The 15,463-nt window shown below is 28.4% G+C and overlaps 8 non-coding genes across 8 annotated transcripts; all 8 read right to left on the bottom strand.

Moving 5' to 3' along the window:
* Nucleotides 1–237: 237 nt before the first annotated feature.
* Nucleotides 238–309, bottom strand: TRNAS-GGA (transfer RNA serine (anticodon GGA)). Its single transcript has one exon. It is a non-coding gene; the product is annotated as a tRNA-Ser (tRNA).
* Nucleotides 310–4,987: 4,678 nt separating this feature from the next.
* TRNAC-GCA (transfer RNA cysteine (anticodon GCA)) lies at nucleotides 4,988–5,059 on the bottom strand. Its single transcript has one exon. It is a non-coding gene; the product is annotated as a tRNA-Cys (tRNA).
* Nucleotides 5,060–6,430: 1,371 nt separating this feature from the next.
* Nucleotides 6,431–6,502, bottom strand: TRNAC-ACA (transfer RNA cysteine (anticodon ACA)). The gene has a single exon. It is a non-coding gene; the product is annotated as a tRNA-Cys (tRNA).
* Nucleotides 6,503–7,391: 889 nt separating this feature from the next.
* On the bottom strand, nucleotides 7,392–7,463 carry TRNAC-GCA (transfer RNA cysteine (anticodon GCA)). The gene has a single exon. It is a non-coding gene; the product is annotated as a tRNA-Cys (tRNA).
* A 1,365-nt stretch (nucleotides 7,464–8,828) lies between these two features.
* On the bottom strand, nucleotides 8,829–8,900 carry TRNAC-ACA (transfer RNA cysteine (anticodon ACA)). Its single transcript has one exon. It is a non-coding gene; the product is annotated as a tRNA-Cys (tRNA).
* Nucleotides 8,901–10,266: 1,366 nt separating this feature from the next.
* Nucleotides 10,267–10,338, bottom strand: TRNAC-GCA (transfer RNA cysteine (anticodon GCA)). Its single transcript has one exon. It is a non-coding gene; the product is annotated as a tRNA-Cys (tRNA).
* A 2,316-nt stretch (nucleotides 10,339–12,654) lies between these two features.
* TRNAC-GCA (transfer RNA cysteine (anticodon GCA)) lies at nucleotides 12,655–12,726 on the bottom strand. Its single transcript has one exon. It is a non-coding gene; the product is annotated as a tRNA-Cys (tRNA).
* Nucleotides 12,727–14,090: 1,364 nt separating this feature from the next.
* Nucleotides 14,091–14,162, bottom strand: TRNAC-ACA (transfer RNA cysteine (anticodon ACA)). Its single transcript has one exon. It is a non-coding gene; the product is annotated as a tRNA-Cys (tRNA).
* Between the last annotated feature and the right edge of the window lie 1,301 nt (nucleotides 14,163–15,463).

Below are 15,463 nucleotides of genomic sequence, written 5' to 3'. Positions count from 1 at the left end.
TATTTTACAAGTCAATTCTTAGTTTTAGAGTCTTCCAAAGTGCTAAAAGTATCATCTTATAGATTTTTTACATTGACTTTTTACAGACAACGTTTTTCGACCTTTTGTCTGATTTTTTAAATAGATTTCATATGAAGAAAGCACATCAATATGCATTCAACGTTATATGCCTAAAATGTTTTAATGGATAAACAAGTAATAAAGCAAGAATTATTTGGTTTAAAAAGTTTTATCTTCAGGGGGCACTCGGAGTTGAACCAAGGACCTCTTAATCTCCAGTCAAATGCTCTGCCACTGAGATATACCCCCAAAACTTAAATAATGCACCCTCTTTTTTTTTTTTTTTTTTTAATTACATTAAAGCTATAAGAACTTTACAAAGTTTTACATTGTGATTATTTTTTCTTTCCGATGCATTTTTCTTCTCTAAAAATCTTTAATGAATTCAAAAAGTACAGACAAATAATCAGGAATTTTTATTTTACAAGTCAATTCTTAGTTTTAGAGTCTTCCAAAGTGCTAAAAGTATCATCTTATAGATTTTTAACATTCCCTTTTTACAGACAACGTTTTTCGACCTTTTGTCTGATTTTTTAAATAGATTTCATATGAAGAAAGCACATCAATATGCATTCAACGTTATATGCCTAAAATGTTTTAATGGATAAACAAGTAATAAAGCAAGAATTATTTGGTTTAAAAAGATTTATCTTCAGGGGGCACTCGGAGTTGAACCAAGGACCTCTTAATCTGCAGTCAAATGCTCTGCCACTGAGATATACCCCCAAAACTTAAGTAACGCACACTCTTTTTTTTTTTTTTCTAAATTACATTAAAGCTATAAGAACTTTAGAAAGCTTTACATTGTGATTATTTTTTGTTTCCGATGCATTTTTCTTCTCTAAAAATCTTTAATGAATTCAAAAAGTACAGACAAATAATCAGGAATTTTTATTTTACAAGTCAATTCTTAGTTTTAGAGTCTTCCAAAGTGCTAAAAGTATCATCTTATAGATTTTTTACATTGACTTTTTACAGACAACGTTTTTCGACCTTTTGTCTGATTTTTTAAATATATTTCATATGAAGAAAGCACATCAATATGCATTCCACGTTATATGCCTAAAATGTTTTAATGGATAAACAAGTAATAAAGCTAGAATTATTTGGTTTAAAAAGATTTATCTTCAGGGGGCACTCAGAGTTGAACCAAAGACCTCTTGATCTGCAGTCAAATGCTCTGCCACTGAGCTATACCCCCAAAACTTAAGTAATGCACACTCTTTTTTTTTTTTTTTTTAAATTACATTAAAGCTATAAGAACTTTACAAAGTTTTACATTGTGATTATTTTTTCTTTCCGATGCATTTTTCTTCTCTAAAAATCTTTAATGAATTCAAAAAGTACAAACAAATAATCAGGAATTTTTATTTTACAAGTGAATTCTTAGTTTTAGAGTCTTCCAAAGTGCTAAAAGTATCATCTTATAGATTTTTTACATTGACTTTTTACAGACAACGTTTTTCGACCTTTTGTCTGATTTTTTAAATAGATTTCATATGAAGAAAGCACATCAATATGCATTCAACGTTATATGCCTAAAATGTTTTAATGGATAAACAAGTAATAAAGCAAGAATTATTTGGTTTAAAAAGATTTATCTTCAGGGGGCACTCGGAGTTGAACCAAGGACCTCTTAATCTGCAGTCAAATGCTCTGCCACTGAGATATACACAAAAAAAACTTAAGTAACGCACACTCTTTTTTTTTTTTTTCTAAATTACATTAAAGCTATAAGAACTTTAGAAAGCTTTACAATGTGATTATTTTTTGTTTCCGATGCATTTTTCTTCTCTAAAAATCTTTAATGAATTCAAAAAGTACAGACAAATAATCAGGAATTTTTATTTTACAAGTCAATTCTTAGTTTTAGAGTCTTCCAAAGTGCTAAAAGTATCATCTTATAGATTTTTTACATTGACTTTTTACAGACAACGTTTTTCGACCTTTTGTCTGATTTTTTAAATATATTTCATATGAAGAAAGCACATCAATATGCATTCCACGTTATATGCCTAAAATGTTTTAATGGATAAACAAGTAATAAAGCTAGAATTATTTGGTTTAAAAAGATTTATCTTCAGGGCGCACTCAGAGTTGAACCAAAGACCTCTTGATCTGCAGTCAAATGCTCTGCCACTGAGCTATACCCCCAAAACTTAAGAAATGCACACTCTTTTTTTTTTTTTTTTAAATTACATTAAAGCTATAAGAACTTTACAAAGTTTTACATTGTGATTATTTTTTCTTTCCGATGCATTTTTCTTCTCTAAAAATCTTTAATGAATTCAAAAAGTACAGACAAATAATCAGGAATTTTTATTTTACAAGTCAATTCTTAGTTTTAGAGTCTTCCAAAGTGCTAAAAGTATCATCTTATAGATTTTTTACATTGACTTTTTACAGACAACGTTTTTCGACCTTTTGTCTGATTTTTTAAATAGATTTCATATGAAGAAAGCACATCAATATGCATTCAACGTTATATGCCTAAAATGTTTTAATGGATAAACAAGTAATAAAGCAAGAATTATTTGGTTTAAAAAGATTTATCTTCAGGGGGCACTCGGAGTTGAACCAAGGACCTCTTAATCTGCAGTCAAATGCTCTGCCACTGAGATATACCCCCAAAACTTAAGTAACGCACACTCTTTTTTTTTTTTTTTTAAATTACATTAAAGCTATAAGAACTTTAGAAAGCTTTACATTGTGATTATTTTTTGTTTCCGATGCATTTTTCTTCTCTAAAAATCTTTAATGAATTCAAAAAGTACAGACAAATAATCAGGAATTTTTATTTTACAAGTCAATTCTTAGTTTTAGAGTCTTCCAAAGTGCTAAAAGTATCATCTTATAGATTTTTTACATTGACTTTTTACAGACAACGTTTTTCGACCTTTTGTCTGATTTTTTAAATATATTTCATATGAAGAAAGCACATCAATATGCATTCAACGTTATATGCCTAAAATGTTTTAATGGATAAACAAGTAATAAAGCTAGAATTATTTGGTTTAAAAAGACTTATCTTCAGGGGGCACTCAGAGTTGAACCAAGGACCTCTTGATCTGCAGTCAAATGCTCTGCCACTGAGCTATACCCCCAAAACTTAAGTAATGCACACTCTTTTTTTTTTAAATTACATTAAAGCTATAAGAACTTTACAAAGTTTTACATTGTGATTATTGTTTCTTTCCGATGCATTTTTCTTCTCTAAAAATCTTTAATGAATTCAAAAAGTACAAACAAATAATCAGGAATTTTTATTTTACAAGTGAATTCTTAGTTTTAGAGTCTTCCAAAGTGCTAAAAGTATCATCTTATAGATTTTTTACATTGACTTTTTACAGACAACGTTTTTCGACCTTTTGGCTGATTTTTTAAATAGATTTCACATGAAGAAAGCACATCAATATGCATTCAACGTTATATGTCTAAAATGTTTTAATGGATAAACAAGTAATAAAGCTAGAATTATTTGGTTTAAAAAGATTTATCTTCAGGGGGCACTCGGAGTTGAACCAAGGACCTCTTGATCTGCAGTCAAATGCTCTGCGACTGAGCTATACCCCCAAAACTTAAATAATGCACCCTCTTTTTTTTTTTTTTTTTTAATTACATTAAAGCTATAAGAACTTTACAAAGTTTTACATTGTGATTATTTTTTCTTTCCGATGCATTTTTCTTCTCTAAAAATCTTTAATGAATTCAAAAAGTACAGACAAATATTCAGGAATTTTTATTTTACAAGTCAATTCTTAGTTTTAGAGTCTTCCAAAGTGCTAAAAGTATCATCTTATAGATTTTTTACATTGACTTTTTACAGACAACGTTTTTCGACTTTTTGTCTGATTTTTTAAATAGATTTCATATGAAGAAAGCACATCAATATGCATTCAACGTTATATGCCTAAAATGTTTTAATGGATAAACAAGTAATAAAGCAAGAATTATTTGGTTTAAAAAGTTTTATCTTCAGGGGGCACTCGGAGTTGAACCAAGGACCTCTTAATCTGCAGTCAAATGCTCTGCCACTGAGATATACCCCCAAAACTTAAGTAACGCACACTCTTTTTTTTTTTTTTTAAATTACATTAAAGCTATAAGAACTTTAGAAAGCTTTACATTGTGATTATTTTTTGTTTCCGATGCATTTTTCTTCTCTAAAAATCTTTAATGAATTCAAAAAGTACAGACAAATAATCAGGAATTTTTATTTTACAAGTCAATTCTTAGCTTTAGAGTCTTCCAAAGTGCTAAAAGTATCATCTTATAGATTTTTTACATTGACTTTTTACAGACAACGTTTTTCGACCTTTTGTCTGATTTTTTAAATAGATTTCATATGAAGAAAGCACATCAATATGCATTCAACGTTATATGCCTAAAATGTTTTAATGGATAAACAAGTAATAAAGCTAGAATTATTTGGTTTAAAAAGATTTATCTTCAGGGGGCACTCAGAGTTGAACCAAGGACCTCTTGATCTGCAGTCAAATGCTCTGCCACTGAGCTATACCCCCAAAACTTAAGTAATGCACACTCTTTTTTTTTTTTTTTTTAAATTACATTAAAGCTATAAGAACTTTACAAAGTTTTACATTGTGATTATTTTTTCTTTCCGATGCATTTTTCTTCTCTAAAAATCTTTAATGAATTCAAAAAGTACAGACAAATAATCAGGAATTTTTATTTTACAAGTCAATTCTTAGTTTTAGAGTCTTCCAAAGTGCTAAAAGTATCATCTTATAGATTTTTTACAATGACTTTTATCAGACAACGTTTTTCGACCTTTTGGCTGATTTTTTAAATAGATTTCATATGAAGAAAGCACATCAATATGCATTCAACGTTATATGCCTAAAATGTTTTAATGGATAAACAAGTAATAAAGCTTGAATTATTTGGTTTAAAAAGATTTATCTTCAGGGGGCACTCGGAGTTGAACCAAGGACCTCTTAATCTGCAGTCAAATGCTCTGCCACTGAGCTATACCCCCAAAACTTAAGTAATGCACCCTCTTTTTTTTTTTTTTTTTTTTTTTTAAATTACATTAAAGCTATAAGAACTTTACAAAGTTTTACATTGTGATTATTTTTTCTTTCCGATGCATTTTTCTTCTCTAAAAATCTTTAATGAATTCAAAAAGTACAAACAAATAATCAGAAATTTTTATTTTACAAGTCAATTCTTAGTTTTAGAGTCTTCCAAAGTGCTAAAAGTATCATCTTATAGATTTTTTACATTGACTTTTTACAGACAACGTTTTTCGACCTTTTGGCTGATTTTTTAAATAGATTTCATATGAAGAAAGCACATCAATATGCATTCAACGTTATATATGCCTAAAATGTTTTAATGGATAAACAAGCAATAAAGCTAGAATTATTTGGTTTAAAAAGATTTATCTTCATGGGGCACTCGGAGTTGAACCAAGGACCTCTTAATCTCCAGTCAAATGCTCTGCCACTGAGATATACCCCCAAAACTTAAATAATGCACCCTCTTTTTTTTTTTTTTTTTTTTTAATTACATTAAAGCTATAAGAACTTAACAAAGTTTTACATTGTGATTATTTTTTCTTTCCGATGCATTTTTCTTCTCTAAAAATCTTTAATGAATTCAAAAAGTACAAACAAATAATCAGGAATTTTTATTTTACAAGTGAATTCTTAGTTTTAGAGTCTTCCAAAGTGCTAAAAGTATCATCTTATAGATTTTTTACATTGACTTTTTACAGACAACGTTTTTCGACCTTTTGGCTGATTTTTTAAATAGATTTCATATGAAGAAAGCACATCAATATGCATTCAACGTTATATATGCCTAAAATGTTTTAATGGATAAACAAGCAATAAAGCTAGAATTATTTGGTTTAAAAAGATTTATCTTCATGGGGCACTCGGAGTTGAACCAAGGACCTCTTAATCTCCAGTCAAATGCTCTGCCACTGAGATATACCCCCAAAACTTAAATAATGCACCCTCTTTTTTTTTTTTTTTTTTTAATTACATTAAAGCTATAAGAACTTTACAAAGTTTTACATTGTGATTATTTTTTCTTTCCGATGCATTTTTCTTCTCTAAAAATCTTTAATGAATTCAAAAAGTACAAACAAATAATCAGGAATTTTTATTTTACAAGTGAATTCTTAGTTTTAGAGTCTTCCAAAGTGCTAAAAGTATCATCTTATAGATTTTTTACATTGACTTTTTACAGACAACGTTTTTCGACCTTTTGGCTGATTTTTTAAATAGATTTTATATGAAGAAAGCACATCAATATGCATTCAACGTTATATGTCTAAAATGTTTTAATGGATAAACAAGTAATAAAGCTAGAATTATTTGGTTTAAAAAGATTTATCTTCAGGGGGCACTCGGAGTTGAACCAAGGACCTCTTAATCTGTAGTCAAATGCTCTGCCACTGAGCTATACCCCCAAAACTTAAGTAATGCACCCTCTTTTTTTTTTTTTTTTTTTTTTTAAATTACATTAAAGCTATAAGAACTTTACAAAGTTTTACATTGTGATTATTTTTTCTTTCCGATGCATTTTTCTTCTCTAAAAATCTTTAATGAATTCAAAAAGTACAAACAAATAATCAGAAATTTTTAATTTACAAGTCAATTCTTAGTTTTAGAGTCTTCCAAAGTGCTAAAAGTATCATCTTATAGATTTTTTACATTGACTTTTTACAGACAACGTTTTTCGACCTTTTGGCTGATTTTTTAAATAGATTTCATATGAAGAAAGCACATCAATATGCATTCAACGTTATATATGCCTAAAATGTTTTAATGGATAAACAAGCAATAAAGCTAGAATTATTTGGTTTAAAAAGATTTATCTTCATGGGGCACTCGGAGTTGAACCAAGGACCTCTTAATCTCCAGTCAAATGCTCTGCCACTGAGATATACCCCCAAAACTTAAATAATGCACCCTCTTTTTTTTTTTTTTTTTTTAATTACATTAAAGCTATAAGAACTTTACAAAGTTTTACATTGTGATTATTTTTTCTTTCCGATGCATTTTTCTTCTCTAAAAATCTTTAATGAATTCAAAAAGTACAGACAAATAATTAGGAATTTTTATTTTACAAGTCAATTCTTAGTTTTAGAGTCTTCCAAAGTGCTAAAAGTATCATCTTATAGATTTTTTACATTGACTTTTTACAGACAACGTTTTTCGACCTTTTGTCTGATTTTTTAAATAGATTTCATATGAAGAAAGCACATCAATATGCATTCAACGTTATATGCCTAAAATGTTTTAATGGATAAACAAGTAATAAAGCTTGAATTATTTGGTTTAAAAAGATTTACCTTCAGGGGGCACTCGGAGTTGAACCAAGGACCTCTTAATCTGCAGTCAAATGCTCTGCCACTGAGCTATACCCCCAAAACTTAAGTAATGCACCCTCTTTTTTTTTTTTTTTTTTTTTTTAAATTACATTAAAGCTATAAGAACTTTACAAAGTTTTACATTGTGATTATTTTTTCTTTCCGATGCATTTTTCTTCTCTAAAAATCTTTAATGAATTCAAAAAGTACAAACAAATAATCAGAAATTTTTATTTTACAAGTCAATTCTTAGTTTTAGAGTCTTCCAAAGTGCTAAAAGTATCATCTTATAGATTTTTTACATTGACTTTTTACAGACAACGTTTTTCGACCTTTTGGCTGATTTTTTAAATAGATTTCATATGAAGAAAGCACATCAATATGCATTCAACGTTATATATGCCTAAAATGTTTTAATGGATAAACAAGCAATAAAGCTAGAATTATTTGGTTTAAAAAGATTTATCTTCATGGGGCACTCGGAGTTGAACCAAGGACCTCTTAATCTCCAGTCAAATGCTCTGCCACTGAGATATACCCCCAAAACTTAAATAATGCACCCTCTTTTTTTTTTTTTTTTTTTAATTACATTAAAGCTATAAGAACTTTACAAAGTTTTACATTGTGATTATTTTTTCTTTCCGATGCATTTTTCTTCTCTAAAAATCTTTAATGAATTCAAAAAGTACAGACAAATAATCAGGAATTTTTATTTTACAAGTCAATTCTTAGTTTTAGAGTCTTCCAAAGTGCTAAAAGTATCATCTTATAGATTTTTTACATTGACTTTTTACAGACAACGTTTTTCGACCTTTTGTCTGATTTTTTAAATAGATTTCATATGAAGAAAGCACATCAATATGCATTCAACGTTATATGCCTAAAATGTTTTAATGGATAAACAAGTAATAAAGCTAGAATTATTTGGTTTAAAAAGATTTATCTTCAGGGGGCACTCAGAGTTGAACCAAGGACCTCTTGATCTGCAGTCAAATGCTCTGCCACTGAGCTATACCCCCAAAACTTAAGTAATGCACACTCTTTTTTTTTTTTTTTTTAAATTACATTAAAGCTATAAGAACTTTACAAAGTTTTACATTGTGATTATTTTTTCTTTCCGATGCATTTTTCTTCTCTAAAAATCTTTAATGAATTCAAAAAGTACAAACAAATAATCAGGAATTTTTATTTTACAAGTGAATTCTTAGTTTTAGAGTCTTCCAAAGTGCTAAAAGTATCATCTTATAGATTTTTTCAATTGACTTTTTACAGACAACGTTTTTCGACCTTTTGGCTGATTTTTTAAATAGATTTTATATGAAGAAAGCACATCAATATGCATTCAACGTTATATGCCTAAAATGTTTTAATGGATAAACAAGTAATAAAGCTAGAATTATTTGGTTTAAAAAGATTTATCTTCAGGGGGCACTCGGAGTTGAACCAAGGACCTCTTAATCTGTAGTCAAATGCTCTGCCACTGAGCTATACCCCCAAAACTTAAGTAATGCACCCTCTTTTTTTTTTTTTTTTTTTTTTTTTTTAAATTACATTAAAGCTATAAGAACTTTACAAAGTTTTACATTGTGATTATTTTTTCTTTCCGATGCATTTTTCTTCTCTAAAAATCTTTAATGAATTCAAAAAGTACAAACAAATAATCAGAAATTTTTATTTTACAAGTCAATTCTTAGTTTTAGAGTCTTCCAAAGTGCTAAAAGTATCATCTTATAGATTTTTTACATTGACTTTTTACAGACAACGTTTTTTGACCTTTTGGCTGATTTTTTAAATAGATTTCATATGAAGAAAGCACATCAATATGCATTCAACGTTATATATGCCTAAAATGTTTTAATGGATAAACAAGCAATAAAGCTAGAATTATTTGGTTTAAAAAGATTTATCTTCATGGGGCACTCGGAGTTGAACCAAGGACCTCTTAATCTCCAGTCAAATGCTCTGCCACTGAGATATACCCCCAAAACTTAAATAATGCACCCTCTTTTTTTTTTTTTTTTTTAATTACATTAAAGCTATAAGAACTTTACAAAGTTTTACATTGTGATTATTTTTTCTTTCCGATGCATTTTTCTTCTCTAAAAATCTTTAATGAATTCAAAAAGTACAGACAAATAATCAGGAATTTTTATTTTACAAGTCAATTCTTAGTTTTAGAGTCTTCCAAAGTGCTAAAAGTATCATCTTATAGATTTTTTACATTGACTTTTTACAGACAACGTTTTTCGACCTTTTGTCTGATTTTTTAAATAGATTTCATATGAAGAAAGCACATCAATATGCATTCAACGTTATATGCCTAAAATGTTTTAATGGATAAACAAGTAATAAAGCAAGAATTATTTGGTTTAAAAAGATTTATCTTCAGGGGGCACTCGGAGTTGAACCAAGGACCTCTTAATCTGCAGTCAAATGCTCTGCCACTGAGATATACCCCCAAAACTTAAGTAACGCACACTCTTTTTTTTTTTTTTTAAATTACATTAAAGCTATAAGAACTTTAGAAAGCTTTACATTGTGATTATTTTTTCTTTCCGATGCATTTTTCTTCTCTAAAAATCTTTAATGAATTCAAAAAGTACAGACAAATAATTAGGAATTTTTATTTTACAAGTCAATTCTTAGTTTTAGAGTCTTCCAAAGTGCTAAAAGTATCATCTTATAGATTTTTTACATTGACTTTTTACAGACAACGTTTTTCGACCTTTTGTCTGATTTTTTAAATAGATTTCATATGAAGAAAGCACATCAATATGCATTCAACGTTATATGCCTAAAATGTTTTAATGGATAAACAAGTAATAAAGCTTGAATTATTTGGTTTAAAAAGATTTACCTTCAGGGGGCACTCGGAGTTGAACCAAGGACCTCTTAATCTGCAGTCAAATGCTCTGCCACTGAGCTATACCCCCAAAACTTAAGTAATGCACCCTCTTTTTTTTTTTTTTTTTTTTTTTAAATTACATTAAAGCTATAAGAACTTTACAAAGTTTTACATTGTGATTATTTTTTCTTTCCGATGCATTTTTCTTCTCTAAAAATCTTTAATGAATTCAAAAAGTACAAACAAATAATCAGAAATTTTTATTTTACAAGTCAATTCTTAGTTTTAGAGTCTTCCAAAGTGCTAAAAGTATCATCTTATAGATTTTTTACATTGACTTTTTACAGACAACGTTTTTCGACCTTTTGGCTGATTTTTTAAATAGATTTCATATGAAGAAAGCACATCAATATGCATTCAACGTTATATATGCCTAAAATGTTTTAATGGATAAACAAGCAATAAAGCTAGAATTATTTGGTTTAAAAAGATTTATCTTCATGGGGCACTCGGAGTTGAACCAAGGACCTCTTAATCTCCAGTCAAATGCTCTGCCACTGAGATATACCCCCAAAACTTAAATAATGCACCCTCTTTTTTTTTTTTTTTTTTTAATTACATTAAAGCTATAAGAACTTTACAAAGTTTTACATTGTGATTATTTTTTCTTTCCGATGCATTTTTCTTCTCTAAAAATCTTTAATGAATTCAAAAAGTACAGACAAATAATCAGGAATTTTTATTTTACAAGTCAATTCTTAGTTTTAGAGTCTTCCAAAGTGCTAAAAGTATCATCTTATAGATTTTTTACATTGACTTTTTACAGACAACGTTTTTCGACCTTTTGTCTGATTTTTTAAATAGATTTCATATGAAGAAAGCACATCAATATGCATTCAACGTTATATGCCTAAAATGTTTTAATGGATAAACAAGTAATAAAGCTAGAATTATTTGGTTTAAAAAGATTTATCTTCAGGGGGCACTCAGAGTTGAACCAAGGACCTCTTGATCTGCAGTCAAATGCTCTGCCACTGAGCTATACCCCCAAAACTTAAGTAATGCACACTCTTTTTTTTTTTTTTTTAAATTACATTAAAGCTATAAGAACTTTACAAAGTTTTACATTGTGATTATTTTTTCTTTCCGATGCATTTTTCTTCTCTAAAAATCTTTAATGAATTCAAAAAGTACAAACAAATAATCAGGAATTTTTATTTTACAAGTGAATTCTTAGTTTTAGAGTCTTCCAAAGTGCTAAAAGTATCATCTTATAGATTTTTTCAATTGACTTTTTACAGACAACGTTTTTTGACCTTTTGGCTGATTTTTTAAATAGATTTCATATGAAGAAAGCACATCAATATGCATTCAACGTTATATATGCCTAAAATGTTTTAATGGATAAACAAGCAATAAAGCTAGAATTATTTGGTTTAAAAAGATTTATCTTCATGGGGCACTCGGAGTTGAACCAAGGACCTCTTAATCTCCAGTCAAATGCTCTGCCACTGAGATATACCCCCAAAACTTAAATAATGCACCCTCTTTTTTTTTTTTTTTTTTAATTACATTAAAGCTATAAGAACTTTACAAAGTTTTACATTGTGATTATTTTTTCTTTCCGATGCATTTTTCTTCTCTAAAAATCTTTAATGAATTCAAAAAGTACAGACAAATAATCAGGAATTTTTATTTTACAAGTCAATTCTTAGTTTTAGAGTCTTCCAAAGTGCTAAAAGTATCATCTTATAGATTTTTTACATTGACTTTTTACAGACAACGTTTTTCGACCTTTTGTCTGATTTTTTAAATAGATTTCATATGAAGAAAGCACATCAATATGCATTCAACGTTATATGCCTAAAATGTTTTAATGGATAAACAAGTAATAAAGCAAGAATTATTTGGTTTAAAAAGATTTATCTTCAGGGGGCACTCGGAGTTGAACCAAGGACCTCTTAATCTGCAGTCAAATGCTCTGCCACTGAGATATACCCCCAAAACTTAAGTAACGCACACTCTTTTTTTTTTTTTTTAAATTACATTAAAGCTATAAGAACTTTAGAAAGCTTTACATTGTGATTATTTTTTCTTTCCGATGCATTTTTCTTCTCTAAAAATCTTTAATGAATTCAAAAAGTACAGACAAATAATTAGGAATTTTTATTTTACAAGTCAATTCTTAGTTTTAGAGTCTTCCAAAGTGCTAAAAGTATCATCTTATAGATTTTTTACATTGACTTTTTACAGACAACGTTTTTCGACCTTTTGTCTGATTTTTTAAATAGATTTCATATGAAGAAAGCACATCAATATGCATTCAACGTTATATGCCTAAAATGTTTTAATGGATAAACAAGTAATAAAGCTTGAATTATTTGGTTTAAAAAGATTTACCTTCAGGGGGCACTCGGAGTTGAACCAAGGACCTCTTAATCTGCAGTCAAATGCTCTGCCACTGAGCTATACCCCCAAAACTTAAGTAATGCACCCTCTTTTTTTTTTTTTTTTTTTTTTTAAATTACATTAAAGCTATAAGAACTTTACAAAGTTTTACATTGTGATTATTTTTTCTTTCCGATGCATTTTTCTTCTCTAAAAATCTTTAATGAATTCAAAAAGTACAAACAAATAATCAGAAATTTTTATTTTACAAGTCAATTCTTAGTTTTAGAGTCTTCCAAAGTGCTAAAAGTATCATCTTATAGATTTTTTACATTGACTTTTTACAGACAACGTTTTTCGACCTTTTGGCTGATTTTTTAAATAGATTTCATATGAAGAAAGCACATCAATATGCATTCAACGTTATATATGCCTAAAATGTTTTAATGGATAAACAAGCAATAAAGCTAGAATTATTTGGTTTAAAAAGATTTATCTTCATGGGGCACTCGGAGTTGAACCAAGGACCTCTTAATCTCCAGTCAAATGCTCTGCCACTGAGATATACCCCCAAAACTTAAATAATGCACCCTCTTTTTTTTTTTTTTTTTTTAATTACATTAAAGCTATAAGAACTTTACAAAGTTTTACATTGTGATTATTTTTTCTTTCCGATGCATTTTTCTTCTCTAAAAATCTTTAATGAATTCAAAAAGTACAGACAAATAATCAGGAATTTTTATTTTACAAGTCAATTCTTAGTTTTAGAGTCTTCCAAAGTGCTAAAAGTATCATCTTATAGATTTTTTACATTGACTTTTTACAGACAACGTTTTTCGACCTTTTGTCTGATTTTTTAAATAGATTTCATATGAAGAAAGCACATCAATATGCATTCAACGTTATATGCCTAAAATGTTTTAATGGATAAACAAGTAATAAAGCTAGAATTATTTGGTTTAAAAAGATTTATCTTCAGGGGGCACTCAGAGTTGAACCAAGGACCTCTTGATCTGCAGTCAAATGCTCTGCCACTGAGCTATACCCCCAAAACTTAAGTAATGCACACTCTTTTTTTTTTTTTTTTAAATTACATTAAAGCTATAAGAACTTTACAAAGTTTTACATTGTGATTATTTTTTCTTTCCGATGCATTTTTCTTCTCTAAAAATCTTTAATGAATTCAAAAAGTACAAACAAATAATCAGGAATTTTTATTTTACAAGTGAATTCTTAGTTTTAGAGTCTTCCAAAGTGCTAAAAGTATCATCTTATAGATTTTTTCAATTGACTTTTTACAGACAACGTTTTTCGACCTTTTGGCTGATTTTTTAAATAGATTTTATATGAAGAAAGCACATCAATATGCATTCAACGTTATATGCCTAAAATGTTTTAATGGATAAACAAGTAATAAAGCTAGAATTATTTGGTTTAAAAAGATTTATCTTCAGGGGGCACTCGGAGTTGAACCAAGGACCTCTTAATCTGTAGTCAAATGCTCTGCCACTGAGCTATACCCCCAAAACTTAAGTAATGCACCCTCTTTTTTTTTTTTTTTTTTTTTTTTTTTAAATTACATTAAAGCTATAAGAACTTTACAAAGTTTTACATTGTGATTATTTTTTCTTTCCGATGCATTTTTCTTCTCTAAAAATCTTTAATGAATTCAAAAAGTACAAACAAATAATCAGAAATTTTTATTTTACAAGTCAATTCTTAGTTTTAGAGTCTTCCAAAGTGCTAAAAGTATCATCTTATAGATTTTTTACATTGACTTTTTACAGACAACGTTTTTTGACCTTTTGGCTGATTTTTTAAATAGATTTCATATGAAGAAAGCACATCAATATGCATTCAACGTTATATATGCCTAAAATGTTTTAATGGATAAACAAGCAATAAAGCTAGAATTATTTGGTTTAAAAAGATTTATCTTCATGGGGCACTCGGAGTTGAACCAAGGACCTCTTAATCTCCAGTCAAATGCTCTGCCACTGAGATATACCCCCAAAACTTAAATAATGCACCCTCTTTTTTTTTTTTTTTTTAATTACATTAAAGCTATAAGAACTTTACAAAGTTTTACATTGTGATTATTTTTTCTTTCCGATGCATTTTTCTTCTCTAAAAATCTTTAATGAATTCAAAAAGTACAGACAAATAATCAGGAATTTTTATTTTACAAGTCAATTCTTAGTTTTAGAGTCTTCCAAAGTGCTAAAAGTATCATCTTATAGATTTTTTACATTGACTTTTTACAGACAACGTTTTTCGACCTTTTGTCTGATTTTTTAAATAGATTTCATATGAAGAAAGCACATCAATATGCATTCAACGTTATATGCCTAAAATGTTTTAATGGATAAACAAGTAATAAAGCAAGAATTATTTGGTTTAAAAAGATTTATCTTCAGGGGGCACTCGGAGTTGAACCAAGGACCTCTTAATCTGCAGTCAAATGCTCTGCCACTGAGATATACCCCCAAAACTTAAGTAACGCACACTCTTTTTTTTTTTTTTTAAATTACATTAAAGCTATAAGAACTTTAGAAAGCTTTACATTGTGATTATTTTTTGTTTCCGATGCATTTTTCTTCTCTAAAAATCTTTAATGAATTCAAAAAGTACAGACAAATAATCAGGAATTTTTATTTTACAAGTCAATTCTTAGCTTTAGAGTCTTCCAAAGTGCTAAAAGTATCATCTTATAGATTTTTTACATTGACTTTTTACAGACAACGTTTTTCGACCTTTTGGCTGATTTTTTAAATAGATTTTATATGAAGAAAGCACATCAATATGCATTCAACGTTATATGCCTA

The sequence above is a fragment of the Phyllobates terribilis genome, unplaced genomic scaffold (assembly GCF_046119375.1).
Source record: "Phyllobates terribilis strain yellow unplaced genomic scaffold, ASM4611937v1 Scaffold_1__5_contigs__length_1240528914, whole genome shotgun sequence".
Lineage (NCBI taxonomy): Eukaryota > Metazoa > Chordata > Amphibia > Anura > Dendrobatidae > Phyllobates > Phyllobates terribilis.
This window is presented reverse-complemented; position numbering and strand designations above follow the sequence as displayed.